Source organism: Prionailurus viverrinus, chromosome B1, assembly GCF_022837055.1.
Source record: "Prionailurus viverrinus isolate Anna chromosome B1, UM_Priviv_1.0, whole genome shotgun sequence".
Taxonomy (NCBI): domain Eukaryota; kingdom Metazoa; phylum Chordata; class Mammalia; order Carnivora; family Felidae; genus Prionailurus; species Prionailurus viverrinus.
In genome coordinates, this window is record NC_062564.1 from 18,200,722 (window position 1) to 18,215,939 (window position 15,218).

The window sequence follows — 15,218 nt, forward strand, 5'->3', positions numbered from 1 at the left end:
AATGATGTTTTACTCGTTTCACCTTTACAACAGCTTCATGAGGTTGAGACTTATTTTCCCCGTTTTACAGATACAGAAATAGAAGCCCAAAGACGAAGGCCCAGTTGGTTTAGTATTAATGGCAATCAGCTTTGAAAGTCAACTGACAAGATGGTCATTAAGATTTGAGCATTAGCTCATTTCTGCTGCCAACCATGCTAAAGTAACTGTCTCGGTGAACAACTTTAAAAGTGGATAGAGTACACAATAAAATGGTTTCTAGGCATTGCATAATAGGAGCAAAAGAAAGTGATCCCTGAGAGAGAGGGAGGTCCAGGAAGTGAGCCCGTTACCACCCCACCACACATCCTAGTTTTCTACCTGGAACAATTTCCTGACTTAAATAACAAGTAGCTAGAGTCCATGCAGGGAATGAAGGTCTCACTAGGTAAGAAGTGGAGATCAGAGTCTGAGACTGCTGAAGAGACTGGTATCCATAAGTCGAAGTACTAAACAGACTCATTATTTAACAAGATGCTCATTCTTCCCTGTCTAGAAATTCAATGAAATGCCAATCAAAACCCCATCAGACTTTTATTTATTTACTTTTAAATCAGCAAACTGATTCTAAATTTCATATAAAATCAAATGACCTAGGAAACCCAAAATTTCTATTTAAAAAAAAAGGAAGAAGAACAACAACAATAAAATTGAAAGATTGAACCTACCTGATTTTAGGACTTCCTAGACGCTACAGTAAACAAGAGTTCGGTGTTAGCAAAAGGATCACTGAAATATACCACAGAGTCCAAAGCGGGCTCACACATACAAGCAATTGATTCTTTTATAAAGATACCAAAGTAATGTAGTAAGAATGAATAGGCTGTTTTCAACAAATAGTGGAAAAACAAAACATCCAAATGGGAAACAAAAACACAAAATCAAACCCTGACTCTGTCACACCAACACAAATATCATTTCAAAATGGATCATAGACCTAAACGTAAATCCCAAGCAACAAAGTTTTAAAAAGGAAACATAGGGAAAAAAAATGTCATTTACCTTGACATAGTCAACGATTTCCTAGAGAGTACACAGAAAGCACTAAACATTTTTTGAAATGATAAAACGGACTTCACTCTTTAAAAATCACCATAAAGAGAATGAAAATTCTAGCCAGACTGGGAGAGGTATCTGCAGTCATGTATCTGACATAGTGCTAGTGTCCAGAACACAAAGAAAACTCTTAAAATACAATCATCCAACAAAGCAACCCAAATAAAAGAGAATCAAGAGACTCAAACTGACATACCAACAAAAATGGACAAAGGCCAATAAACATGAGGCACATGGAACAAACGTGTGAAAATATTTTCAGTATCATTAGTTATCAGTGAAATACAAACTAAAACCCTAATAGTATGCTACTTAACCCTCGCTGAGATGGATACAATTAAAAAGAGTGATGGTATGAAATACTGGTGAAAACCAGACCTGGAACATTGCCAGCATAACTGACATGATACAATGCCCTCTGAGAACTCTTCATCAGCTTCATGTAAAGCATACACTTACAATATGGTGCTGTAGCTCCACTTTTATACACTTGCCCAAGAGAAATGAAAGCATGTCTATGCAAAGGCCATTACAAGAATGTTGATAGCAGCATCATTCATAATAGTTCAAAGGTAGAACCAACCCAAATGTCCGTCAACGGTAGAATATATAAGCTAATTGTGATATTTATTTATTTTATGTTTTAGATGAGATTAACTAGTAGTAGTATTACTATTACTATAACTATTTATTTATTTATTCTTTTTTCAATATATGAAGTTTATTGTCATATTGGTTTCCATACAACACCCAGTGCTCATCCCAAAAGGTGCCCTCCTCAATACCCACCACCCACCCTCCCCTCCCTCCCACCCCCCATCAACCCTCAGTTTGTTCTCAGTTTTTAAGAGTCTCTTATTCTTTGGCTCTCTCCCACTCTAACCTCTTTTTTTTTTCTTCCCCTCCCGCATGGGTTTCTGTTAAGTTTCTCAGGATCCACATAAGAGTGAAAACATATGGTATCTGTCTTTCTCTGTATGGCTTATTTCACTTAGTGTAACACTCTCCAGTTCTATCCACGTTGCTACAAAGGGCCATATTTCATTCTTTCTCATTGCCACGTAGTACTCCACTGTGTATATAAACCACAATTTCTTTATCCATTCATCAGTTGATGGACATTTAGGCTCTTTCCATAATTTGGCTATTGTTGAGAGTGCTGCTATAAACATTGGGGTACAAGTGTCCCTATGCATCAGTACTCCTGTATCCCTTGGGTAAATTCCTAGCAGTGCTACTGCTGGGTCATAGGGTAGGTCTATTTTTAATTTTTTGAGGAACCTCCACACTGTTTTCCAGAGTGGATGCACCAGTTTGCATTCCCACCAACAGTGCAAGAGGGTTCCCGTTTCTCCACATCCTCTCCAGCATCTATAGTCTCCTGATTTGTTCATTTTGGCCACTACTATTACTATTTATAAAGGAATACTACTTAGCACTAACTGGCAACCACAAACACAACAATATGGACAAGTTCCAAAACATTCTAAGTGAAAACAGCCAGATGCAAGAGATGACATAGTGTATCCTTCCATTTATATGACCTTCTACAAGAGGCAGTAAGTTAATCAAGAGTGAAAAAATAGGTCAGTTTTTGGTTGAGATGTGATAATGGAGATTTGACTATGAAGGGAATGTTCTGGGGCATGCAAATGTTCTGTCTTGATCAAGATGGTAATTACCGAGTTGTTTACAGTTATCAAAACTTAATTAACTATACATGAAAATTGTGTACATTAATCCTATGTAAATTAGATGTTTTTAAAATAAATGGATTTAAAATAAATCCCAGCACTAGCCCTGGAATCTTGAGTCCACTCACAAAAGCATCAAGTGTCCTAGAATCAGCGTTCCCATGGTTTGCCCTTGGCTGAGTGTGCAACTCCTTTGGTTCTTATTTGATTATGGAGCCTGAATTTCCAGACTCTACCTTGATTCTGTAAACTCTCCAATATTCCTCCACTTTCTTATTTTCTGCTTAACTTAATCATAGTCAGCTTCTATTGATGGCCTACTAACAGAGCTACCTATAGATACATAACAACAGTGTGATGCAGAATCTAAATACTTCCCTGGAAATTTAGGGTCTGCTCTTTATTGTCCTAGATCTTATAGAAACATGTTTTTTTGATTTTTAGTTTTTTTCTCCTACCATATGACTCAGTCTCCTAGCTGTGTATTTCTACCTAACTTACTATTCAGGTCTTCATTAGTACTATGTCCTCTGCCGTGTTGGTTGGTTGAGAGTTTTGTTCCTTATAAAAGGCCCAACTACATTTTTAAGTGACTTGTGAAAAAATAAATTGGTTATTTACAACATTTTACATCCTACTTTACCTTGTATAATTCTTTCAGGGTATGAATATATATATCTATATCTATCTATCTATCTATCTATCTATCTATCTGTATACTATATCTATATCTATATCTGTATCTATGTCTATATATATCATATATTTATACATACATATAAATTCCCAAACAGCCTTGTTTTGTTCAACATGAGCATTATAAGAAGTCACAATTTAGACTTTAAAAATGTAATGAAAATACTGATTTAAACAGTAAAATTATGCCAGGAATATTACTGGATATCTCCTTCATTTCTAATTACGATGAAATCTAATTAAATAACAGAGTTCTTTATTAATAGTTTTTCATTTCTTTGGAGACAAGTTTCTGACCTACTAAATGTTATTGTTTTTAAACGCTCATTCAAAAATATAGGCTTTGTGTAAAGTTATACAAGTATAGTGGAATTTTAAGATTATGTAATATCATGAGCTTATTATTTCTATATTTTATTTTATGCATTACAAAATAAAGATAGTCCTTTCATTTAAATGGCATCCATAAATGTGGGAAGTTGTATTGATTTTACTTTTTTATTTTGTTGTCTAGATAAATTTTGTAATAAAACCAAACAAATTACATATTTAAAATAAAAGCATTTCTATAACTCTTGACGGCTATATACTTATAGTCATCATGTGGCTCTTAAAAATTTGACAATCTGTCAAAAAAATAAATAAAACTAGTCATTAGAACAATCCCTTTCCTTTAAAACTTAGATTGCAACAATTTTACTGCCATAAAAGTAAGTCATTCTATCCCAGAAAACAATATACATGTATAATTTCAAATAATAGGCCATAGTGTTGTGGTTGAGTCTAATAAATGTGGTAAGTAGTATACTACAATAACTGGATTCACAAGTATAGTTTTAAGTGATTATAGAGATTGCAAGGCATCATGAAAATGATAAAGTAGAAAATGGACAACAAGCACATAAAAAAAGATGCTCAACATCACTAACCATTAGGGAAATGCAAATCAAAACCACAACAGGATACCTCCTCACACCCATTAGGATGATTATTATAAAAAACAAACAAACAAAAACAGAAAATAACAAGTATTTCTGAAAACGTGGAGAAATTGGGACCCTTGCACACTGTTAGTTGGAATGTAAAATGGTGTAGCTGCTGTGGAAAACAATAAAGCAGTTTCTCAAAAACTTAAAATTAGAAATACCATATGTTCCAGCAATTCCATTTTTGGACACACACCCAAAAGAATTGAAAGCAGGATATTGAAGACATTTTACACTCGTGTTTATAACGGCATTATTCACAACAGCCAAAAGTTATAAGCAACCCACGTGTCCACTAACCTATGAATGGACAAACAAAATGTAGTTTATATCTACAGTGGAGAATTATTCAGTCTTAAGAAGGCACAAAATTCTGACACATACTGCAACACGGATGAAACCTTGAGGACATTATATTAAAACAAATAAACTAGTCACAAAAAGGCAAATACTGCACAATCCCACTTAAATGAGGACCTAGAATAATCAAATTCAGAGACAGAAACTAAAATGGTTGTTGCCAGGGGCTAAGAGGAGGTGAGGAGTAGAGAGTTCTTCCTTTATGGATACAGAGTTTCAGTTTTGCAAGATGAAAAGAGTTCTGGAGATTGTGCTACGTGTGAATGCTTAAGTGTACATTTAAAATGGTTACAAGGACAAGTTTTATGTTATGTATACTTTACCACATTTTAAAAAAATTCTTGAATTCTGAAACACATTTGTTCCCAAGGATTTTGAAAAAGGTACTATAGTTCTATAATGATGAGCCATCAATCCTAAGCCAAGTAAGAAGGAAAGTGAGAATGTGAAAGGAAAAATGAACTATGAAAGGGGCGCATGGATTTAAGGTCCTAATTAGGTGGGCTTGAAGCATTGATGGAGTAACTTGGAAAGACACTAGGTGGTCATCAGAGACTTAGCAGCTGGAAATTTTAATACTGAGAAGTTATAGTCTAGATTATGATAATGGGAGTGGAGAGCACATGAATTATTGGAGCAAAAAGATCTAAATAATGGAACTGAGAAGCTAAGATTCACAGATAACGCAATCTCCAAGAATGATGGCAGGAGTTGGAGAAAAAGACCAGGAGCTGCTTCTCTGTCCTCATTTTCTTAATCTCCTAGGGAGAATATGGCAATAAGAAGGGGAAAAGACAACAACCACCCCAAGAGGGACCAATATAATTGGGTTGCGGGAAAAAACGTTTGAGAGGGCTGCAGGAGAAGGTTCTTAGGAGGCAGACAGATTTCAGTAAAATTAAAGGTAAAGGTTACATTTGGAGAAGTATGTCCCCAAGATAGGTGATTAGAAAGAAAATAAGAGTCCAGAGAAGAGAGAATCTGCCTGTTTTATAACCAAGTCTTGAATAGGTGGTAGTACCACATTTAATATAAATCTATAAACCTTTATTGTATCTACTGCATGCAAAGCATTGCACTAAAAAAGATGAAAGAGATACCTTCTTACTCTTTAAAAATTCACAACTTTAAGCAATATCAAAGAGGGGTTTCACAAAGCTAACCAACCAAACAAATAAAAATTAGAACCTTTTGGAAATTCCAAATTCTTGCATATTTGGTACATGGGAGGCATTATGTTAAATAAATGAGTATATTAAGAATTTATCGGGGCGCCTAGGTGGCGCAGTCAGTTAAGCGTCCGACTTCAGCCAGGTCAGGATCTCGCGGTCCGTGAGTTCGAGCCCCGCGTCAGGCTCTGGGCTGATGGCTCAGAGCCTGGAGCCTGTTTCCGATTCTGTGACTCCCTCTCTCTCTGCCCCTGCCCCGTTCATGCTCTGTCTCTCTCTGTCCCAAAAATAAATAAAAACGTTGAAAAAAAAATAAAAAAAAAGAATTTATCATACAAAGATCTTTTACATTAAAAAAAGAAAACAGAAGGTTTTGAAATTGGGGCAGTTGCTAGAGATGTAGAGGAAAATGGGATCTAGATATCCTAAGTGTATCAGTCTTTACATATGAAGTGAGAAGCATAAAATACATTCTTGTTGAGCTATATATCTGTCTAAGCCTTTTCAAACCAAAGCTCATTTGATTACACATGATGTCTACCAAAGCAAGTATTTAAGATTTCAATAAAATCTTATATTTTTAAATATGAAGAAAAAACAGGGGTAGCTGAAAAACCTGGGTAGTTTGGTCGGTTAATCATCTGACTCTTGATATCAGCTCAGGTTATGATTTTATGGCTTACGAGGTCAAGCCCCATGTCCGGCTCTGGGTTGACAATGCAGAGCCTGTTTGCGATTCTCTCTCCCCCTCTCTCTCTGCTCCTCCCTGTTTGAGCACTCCCTTTCTCTCTCTATCTCAAAATAAATAAATAAGCTTAAAGTAAGTAAGTAAGTAAATAAATAAATAAATAAATAAATAAATAGAAAAAAACAAACACAATAAATAGTCTATTCTGTTCATTCCTTTTAACTTCATTTTAGATGATGTACATATTACTTTAAAGATATTGTTCCTTTTCTTTTTTAATTTTTTTTTTAACATTTATTCATTTTTGAGAGACAAAGAAAGAGCGCAAATGGGGGTGGGGCAGAGAGAGAGGGAGACACAGAATCTGAAGCAGGCTCCAGGCCCTGAGCCATCAGCATGGAACCCAACGTGGCACTTGAACCCACAAACCATGAGATCATGACCCAAGCCGAAGTTGGACGCTTAACCCAGTGAGCCACCCAGGCACCCCGTGTTCCTTTTCTTAAAAAAAAAAATTATTTTTTGAGAGAGACAGAGTGTGAGCATGGAGGGGCAGAAAGAAAGGGAGGCACAGAATCTGAAGCAGGCTCCAGGCTCTGAGCTGTCAGCACAGAGCCCGATATGGGGCTCAAACCCACAAACTGCAAGGCCATGACCTGAGCCAAAGTCAAATGCTTAACCAATGGAGCCACCCCGGTGCCCCTAAAGATATTCTTCCTTTTCAGTGTTGGTTTTAATGCCTTATTAGTATCAAAATCATGACCAATGTCAAAAACTTACATGCTGGACAAAATTGTTAGGTTGATTTCAAAAGATTAAGTATACCCCATAAAGACATATAATCCCTGGAACCATTATTGACCTTTGTCTGTCATTGCCAACATTTCTAAAGTGGCATGGTTTTCTCCTGACCAATGAATGCTTAAATGTACATTGGCTTGAATAAGCAAATGAAATCCTCACCAACCTGAAACTTAGGGAAATGTTTCTAAATATTTCATAAATGGAAGAAATAAAAGGTGGTCCATGGGGTCCTAATGATCTCAGTCCAACCTCCCCTCCAATAAAAATGGCCAGGGCAGTGTGGACAAGGCACCCCACAGGTTTTAGAATGTGCACAGTATATCTGGAGAGGTCAATCTCTTTGTGTTAAGAAGTGGCATTTTGTATTAAGGGTTGAGTTTGCTGAGTCTCTCAGTAGGTTTAGAGCAGCATATCTACAGTAATCAGTATCCTTATTCTGTCATGATGTAAAGTTGATCTGTGGATCCCAACTATTTCATTACATCTGAACATGTTGGTGTGTTCAGAGTAGTAAATCTATCTAGAAGGTTAGTCTGTGTGGATTGTCATTATGTTTCAGGCAATGAGGATGTTCATTCCACTTTTGTATTTCCCCCACATCTTCTCATTCTGGAACGCATCCAAACGGAGACCACCAACTAGGTGAAGTGAGAGTGAGGAATTTCTTTGCTTCCACTGTCTCAGAAATGCCCTCTGACTTGTGAATGCTTTAAAGGAGCCTTCAGTTTGTTACCTCTCCTCGCTCCACAAATCCTACCTATGATGCTCCACTGACCAGGAAGATGGTAGAAGGCACCATAGGAGACATCGCCACATCCAGGCTCTAAGGACAGTAGACATTTGTGATGCAGCAGGATTATGAAAGAGAAATGCCACCATAAACAATGAGGACAACCAATCTTGGGGGAAACAAAAAGGATACTGCCACAAGTAAGGAAAGAAGTCTAAACAATTCTAAGTTCTTAGGGAATTTGAGAAAACATTTAATGATAAAATAAGACGCTATGAGAAAAGAGCATCAGAGAATAAGAAATGGATCTCAGAAATTAAAACTTACATTGTCATTGTATTATCCACTGAGTCATATTGGTCAGATGGGGAGGGGGGGAAGCATGAGAAATTTCCCAAAATATAGACTAAACAGGCAAAGAGAGAGAGAGAGTATGAGAAAAAAAAAAGCACAAGAAATAAAGGCTAAATTCAGATGGTCCCGTAAACACCTAATGGAAGTTTTTGAAGGCAAGTACTGTTGACAATTGAAAAGTGTCTCTTTTCCAATAGTTAAAAACAAAAGTCATGGGACGGAGTCTTATTGACTAACTTGAATTACAAGCCTATTTTTGAAGCAATTACCATATGGGGATATGGAGGAAAAGTAGAAGGCATGTATTTATTTGCAAATGTTAAGACTGGCTTAAAAAAAGATATAATACTTAGAGATATGAAAGTAAATGCTACCAGTTTTGCCTACACAAAGGTAGAGCCAACAGAAGATGAGAGAAAGAAATGGGGAAGAGGCATGTAGCAAAAAATAGAAGCCTTAATAAATTGGGGCGTCAAGAGAGGTTTAAAGTAGCTGGGGAAAGAAATGAAACATTTGTGTACATTATTTAAAAGTCCAATGAAATCAGTGGAAAAACTAAAAGAATAGGTTTCCTTAATTTATGAAAAAGGGAGAAGAGGAAACAGTATTAAGTAAGCTGAATCTTTCCACTTCTATAGAAGGGTATTAAGAGGCAATATCTAAAACTGATAAATTGTAAAAAAAAAAGGCATTATATTTAGAATTATGGTGGTAACTACCAACAGAATTTTTTTAAATTTAAACTTTAGTTTGTTAACATACAGTACAATACTGGTTTCAGGAGTAGAATTGTTAAAAAGGGCACCAGCAGAAGTTTTAAAAAGAAATGGTTCAAAGCTCTCTCCAGAGTTAGTTTGGGTTTGAAAAGAAATCAAAGGGAGTCTTCTGTCTTTCATTTGATACTCTTCTTAATTTTTTTGAAAATATTTTGCATGCATTATTTTATGATACAAATGTGTAATAAAGACATGAAAATAAAATGCCTACTTTAAAAGCTACAAATTTATAAAGCTTAATTTGGACTTATTTACAATTATATCTGTATGTATTTGAATTATACTACTATGTATATATGTAAACTATTTATTGTTTGAGATTGAATGTACATTTTTGCACTCGTTGAGAGTTGAAAAACCTGTCTGGTTGAAAAACCACTGGCTGACACACTTCTTCTTTAAAGGTCTGGACTGTAAATATTTTAGGCTTTGTGGGACAACAAGAAAAAAAACATCAAGGATACCATGTAAGTATATATATAATAAGGGAGAAACAAAATTTCCACAAATTTTTATCATTGAAATTCAGAATATAATACAAATTGGGCACACAAATTTGTAATGTAAATCTACTAAAGATGATGAGGGAGCGTGGGGTGAGCTGAAGGCAAAGTACAGGCTAACAACACACCCCACTCTCCCCCCAGCCAGGTGGAATATGTGTGATGTTCCTCGGACAGTCCTGGCTACCCAAGAACAGAGGAAAGGGGTTTAAGTGCTTGCCATGGTGATGTGGGAAAGTAAGGCAAATAAAAAATTAAATTCCCTTATAGCCTACAGCCCATTGAAAAGTGCTTGAAATAGGCAGAGGGACCTCCCTCTAGGAACTCAGCTGCTTCAATGATGACACTTTGCTAAGGACAAAAGGAAATCTTGGATTAACATTATCCCAACCCCCAGGATCCTGTAAGTCTACTTTAACATATAAAAATTCCTTTGGAAACTTCCTTTATCTCAACTACCCCAATATATATGCTGGCAATCATACTCTTAGTTTACGGCCCCCTGATACACATCTGAAGGGTCTGAAGACTGAGATTTTACTAAATGGTAATAAATGCCATTTTCCTAACGCAGCTAGCCCCTCAAGGTCCTGGAAACTTTGCTTCCAAAATACCTTAGAGTCTTACTCTATCCCTAACACCCTCCCGACCTGAGGGTATGTAATCAGTTACCCATTACAGCCCCCAGTACAGCTCTTCCTGCTCACAGGTCCTGTTTCCTTGCTTTAATAAAATCACCTTTTTGCACCAAAGAAGTCTTCAAGAATTCTTTCTTGGCCATCAGCTCTGGACCACCCCACCATCAGCCCAAAACTTCATCAGTGAGAAGATGGAAATTTTTTTGGAGGAGGTGATAATGTTTTGCTTAGATTAGGTTCACAGTTCATACTCCTTATCATCAAATCAATTGCAAACATTCATATGTGAAGGCAGATTCACTGTGGGCCAATTAAAAAAAAAATTAGAACAGTCTGCAGGTTGTAGTCTGTTAACCCCCGCACCTCCATTTAGCTACAATCCAAACATAGGTTTCTCAACTGCCTACGGTAAAGAATCATATTTTTTTCCCAGTTTGCTGCAGAATCAACACTTTGTCAAATAAAATTAAAAATGAATTACTAGAACATTGGTATTAAAAAACACATACATAATATAACGCCTAATTTCTTTATTATTGGAATTGATAAACAGAAAGCTATCCTGTTAAATTGCTATAAAATGTTCTCAACACTACTTTTAATTTTTAGATTTATCTAGTGGCAACATGTACTAAAGAGTTTTCAGGCTGGTACTAAGTAATTTATGTACTATTCTGGATTTAAAAAAACGTGTTCCAAATGGATTGTAATATAATTACTAACATATACAGCACCAGCAACATTTGGAATGTCCTTTTCTATGCACATTCTATCTGTGCTTCCCTCGTTCCTCCAATTGGACCACACATGTGTTTGTTTCCTTTGCAGGCCTAATTGGCAAGATTTTTACAGATTTTCTAGTGGGACTGAGGAAAAAAGGAGACAAATCAACCAATGGCTCTGTTGAGGCCCCTCTGGTGTTTCCTTTGTGAATTTTTCATGGGGTAAACACCTTCGAATGAGCACTAAGAACCAGATTGAGTCTATCAACTCTTTTCATGGAGACCAACCACCATTTCCTGAATTCATTACTCAGTATTTTATAGTAATTGTCTTATAGTATTTTGTTGCTGTAAATGCATTTATTACTGATGACATATATCTACTGAGTGCCCTCAATTTCATTTTTTATCACAATTCTCCATTTCGTGTTTAACCAACTCAGAGTCCAATAGAATAGAAATATTATGCTCACACTCTATCTAAATGATTCAATTACTGTATTCAGAAATTTCTACAAATGCTGCAGGTACTAACAGAACATTATTTAAGTTCACATTCTCCAGCCACACTCATCTGGCTGTGTGAGTTTAAAATGTGATGGCTAAAATTTTCATTTTGCTGTGATCCTATTCCCAAATGTGTTATGCTCATTTCCTTGAGAAGCATCTATTACATTTTTAAACACACTTTCCATCATTTTCTCTCTTTGTAAGAATAAAACACTTTAAAGATATAGCAGACTCTTAATTACTTTAAGAAAGGAAGAAAAAATGTGCTTCCTTTCTCTTTCTCTGCCAGGCTGTAGGAGGACTACATTCTTGAGAGAGGAATCAAAGATTTACAACTATTTAAGGCTACAATTTTTTAATGAGACGCACATTTTGTTTCTGAGGTAAGCCTCCCCTCAGGGGTTCTGGAAGCAAAGGGAGAAGCATTCTGTCTGCATCTCATGCAAGCCCTCACCTGATAAGTTCTCATGGAGTGTTTCTCATTTTAAGAAATATCTTTATCCTTTTTATTATTTTCATCATTAAGCACATCTCACCTGGCATATGCACTTTGTCCAATACATAGAACATGAAATAAGTAAAGCCTGTTCATGGTAACTGTTTATCTAAATATCTGGAATGTTTTCTCCAAATTACCCTGTACATTTCTATTTTAAAAATAAATTATAACTAAATTATAAAATTAGTTATTAGATCCTAATTTCTCTCATACCTATTGGTAATAATGACCTGACACAAAATGAAACACTTTCTATGCTACGCATCCCAGGGGTATTAGATCTAGCCTGTGCAAAATCATCTTTGAATACAGAGTTTGAACCCAACTGTTTTTAGATGTTTTCATATCATTGTTGGAAAAACGTAAAGATTTTCTTAAGATCAAAGAAAAGTGCAACCCCAGGGTAAACAGTTATAGTTTGAAAACATGGTTGTAGAAATGTGAACTCTGATCTTAAGAGACCAGTGAAGGAAAGGGTTTGCATACTGGATTGTGCCACAAACAAGTTATATATTTTTATGTGTATGAATGAGTACATTTTTTTATGTGAGATGCTGAATAAAATCGTATCGGCCCAATGAATGAGTATCAGGTTATGTCAAAAATACAGCATCTCCGCTCTGGTTAACTGTCTCATAAAGCTGTTTTCCATCTTCCTTTCAGGGAGAAATGTATCTGATGTCAGCAAAGTTGATGTTTCCACAACTAATGTAATTTCAAACTATGTAATCTAACATAGAGCAACCTTGCTGTTTTAAGATATTTTTCTTATAGAATATCAGGACTTAAAAATACATTTCTAAACCTACTTTATAATACCTTGAGTTCTTATCAACACTGACGCTAAGGTATCCCAGGTACCAAATTATAAATAAAGAGGTAAGAATAATCTCATATTCTCTACAATAAAATGATGCTATGGGATTTATGATTCATAGGATTTTCAAAAATAGAAAATTTTGGCTTCACACCCTTCATTTTAAGCATCTTCCAAATATGTGCCATATCTACAATCAGGGAGATGGTGGCTGGCCAGCAACCTGAGGCTGAGAGAGATGTTCAAAGTTGAATCCAACAGACCAGTTTAGGTCAGGGACCTCGTTGGTTCCAGTGTGTTCCATAGTGAATGGAGAAGATTGAATAATCAGTTTCAAGGAGTGTTTGTTGGCAATGAAAACCTGTATGTACACATTCTACAACAGTAATGTTGTGGTAATATCATCTAAAATGTTTAATGTTTTTAAATCTTTAATAGTAATAGTAACTAATATAGAATGATTGCTTACTATGTATGAGTCGCTGTTCTAAACATATTTACATATATTGATTCATTGATTTTCATGGCAACTTTATAAGTGTATTGCTATTCCATAGTAAGATGGGTAATGCAAGCATGGAGAAATTAGTAGCTTGGTTATGATCACATAACATGTAACCAGGATTCCAATCCTGGCAGTTTAGTCTAGAGCCAAGGCTCTTAACTGCTAGGTGTTATAACAAAGAAATGTGTGAAAAGATCAGTCCTTGTCTAAAACTATAGCAATGAGTCTTCACATCATTATTACTACTATCATTTATTTTTTTATTTTTTTAATATATTTATTTTTTAAGTATTTATTTTGAGAGAGACAGAGCGAGTGAGTGGGGGAGGGGCAGAGAGAGAGAGAGAGAGAGAGAGGAACAGAGGATCTGAAGCAGGCTCCGTGCCACCAGTAGAGAGCCCGATGTGGGGCTCGAACTCACAAACTACGAGATCATGACCTGAGCCAAAGTTGGACGCTCAACTGACTGAGTCACTCAGGCTCCCCTATATTGTTTTTTTCTTTAAAGTTTTTTTATCTATTTTGAGAGAAACAGAGACAGCACAAGTGGGGGAGGGGCAGAGAGAAAGGGAGACAGAGAATCCTAAACAGGCTCTGTGCTGCCAGTGCAGAGACTGACGACGACGTGGGTTCAAACTCCCTTAGAGTCTGAGGCTTAACTGACTGAGCCACCCAGATGCCCCTACTACTATCATTTAAATATTGGCTAGGTTTGGGTTCCAAATCATAGTGCTGCTACTTATGAGCTCGGTCACCATTATCAAATGTCTTTACATCGTTGGGCCTTACAGTATTTTGATTTGTAAAATGGTAACAACACCTATTGTGCATAGTTGCCAGGCACATAGCAGGTACTCTACAAAGGGTATCTATATTAAAAGTATGATAATGAGAACAATAAATGCACACTAATGTACGTTGAATTAAGTGGTTACCAACTGATGAAGCAGGTACACTCTCACCACAAATAAACAACATAAATACCAAAGTAGCAAATATCTCAACAAAATATTCCAAACAACCTGTTAGGTCATTTTTTTTACAAAGCCCTTCAGATGAAGAGTTTTGCTGTCACAGAATACACGGGACTAAGTGAGCAGTGACTGAGGTCCCGAGAGAGGCCTGGCTTCAAACTTCTTATCCTCAGTATGAAAACAGAGAGTCCATGAAAGATGTTCTATATGTGCTTGGTGCTGATGCTTATGCAGAGTTTCTGTGATCATTCTTCTACATTGAAGAGCCTGACTGAAATACCGTTACGCACGTAGCATATGCGTGCAGAAACTCAAGATGATGGTTCTATGATGCAAGTAACCGGTGTAAGAAGGAGACTTTGATGTTAGAACTCAAAAGCTCCAAATCAGGCCATTTTACATAAGGCAATCGTTCCTAATCTGCCACTCCCCAACACCCCCCAAGAGGTCCCTTATTCTACAACTACACCAGGTACTATTTTCAAAGGAATCACAAGCTGCTATTCTGAATAACAGACTGCAAAGTAACTTAAAGAGATTGCTAAGGTCATAATAGCTTGTGTGTGTGTGCATGTATTGTGTATATAAGTTTTTATTTCCCTGGGGATAAATACCCAAGAATGTGATTACTGGATCAAAGGGTAAGTGTATTTTGTAATGATTTAATTTTTAATACTTTTTTTTTTTGGAGCCATTTT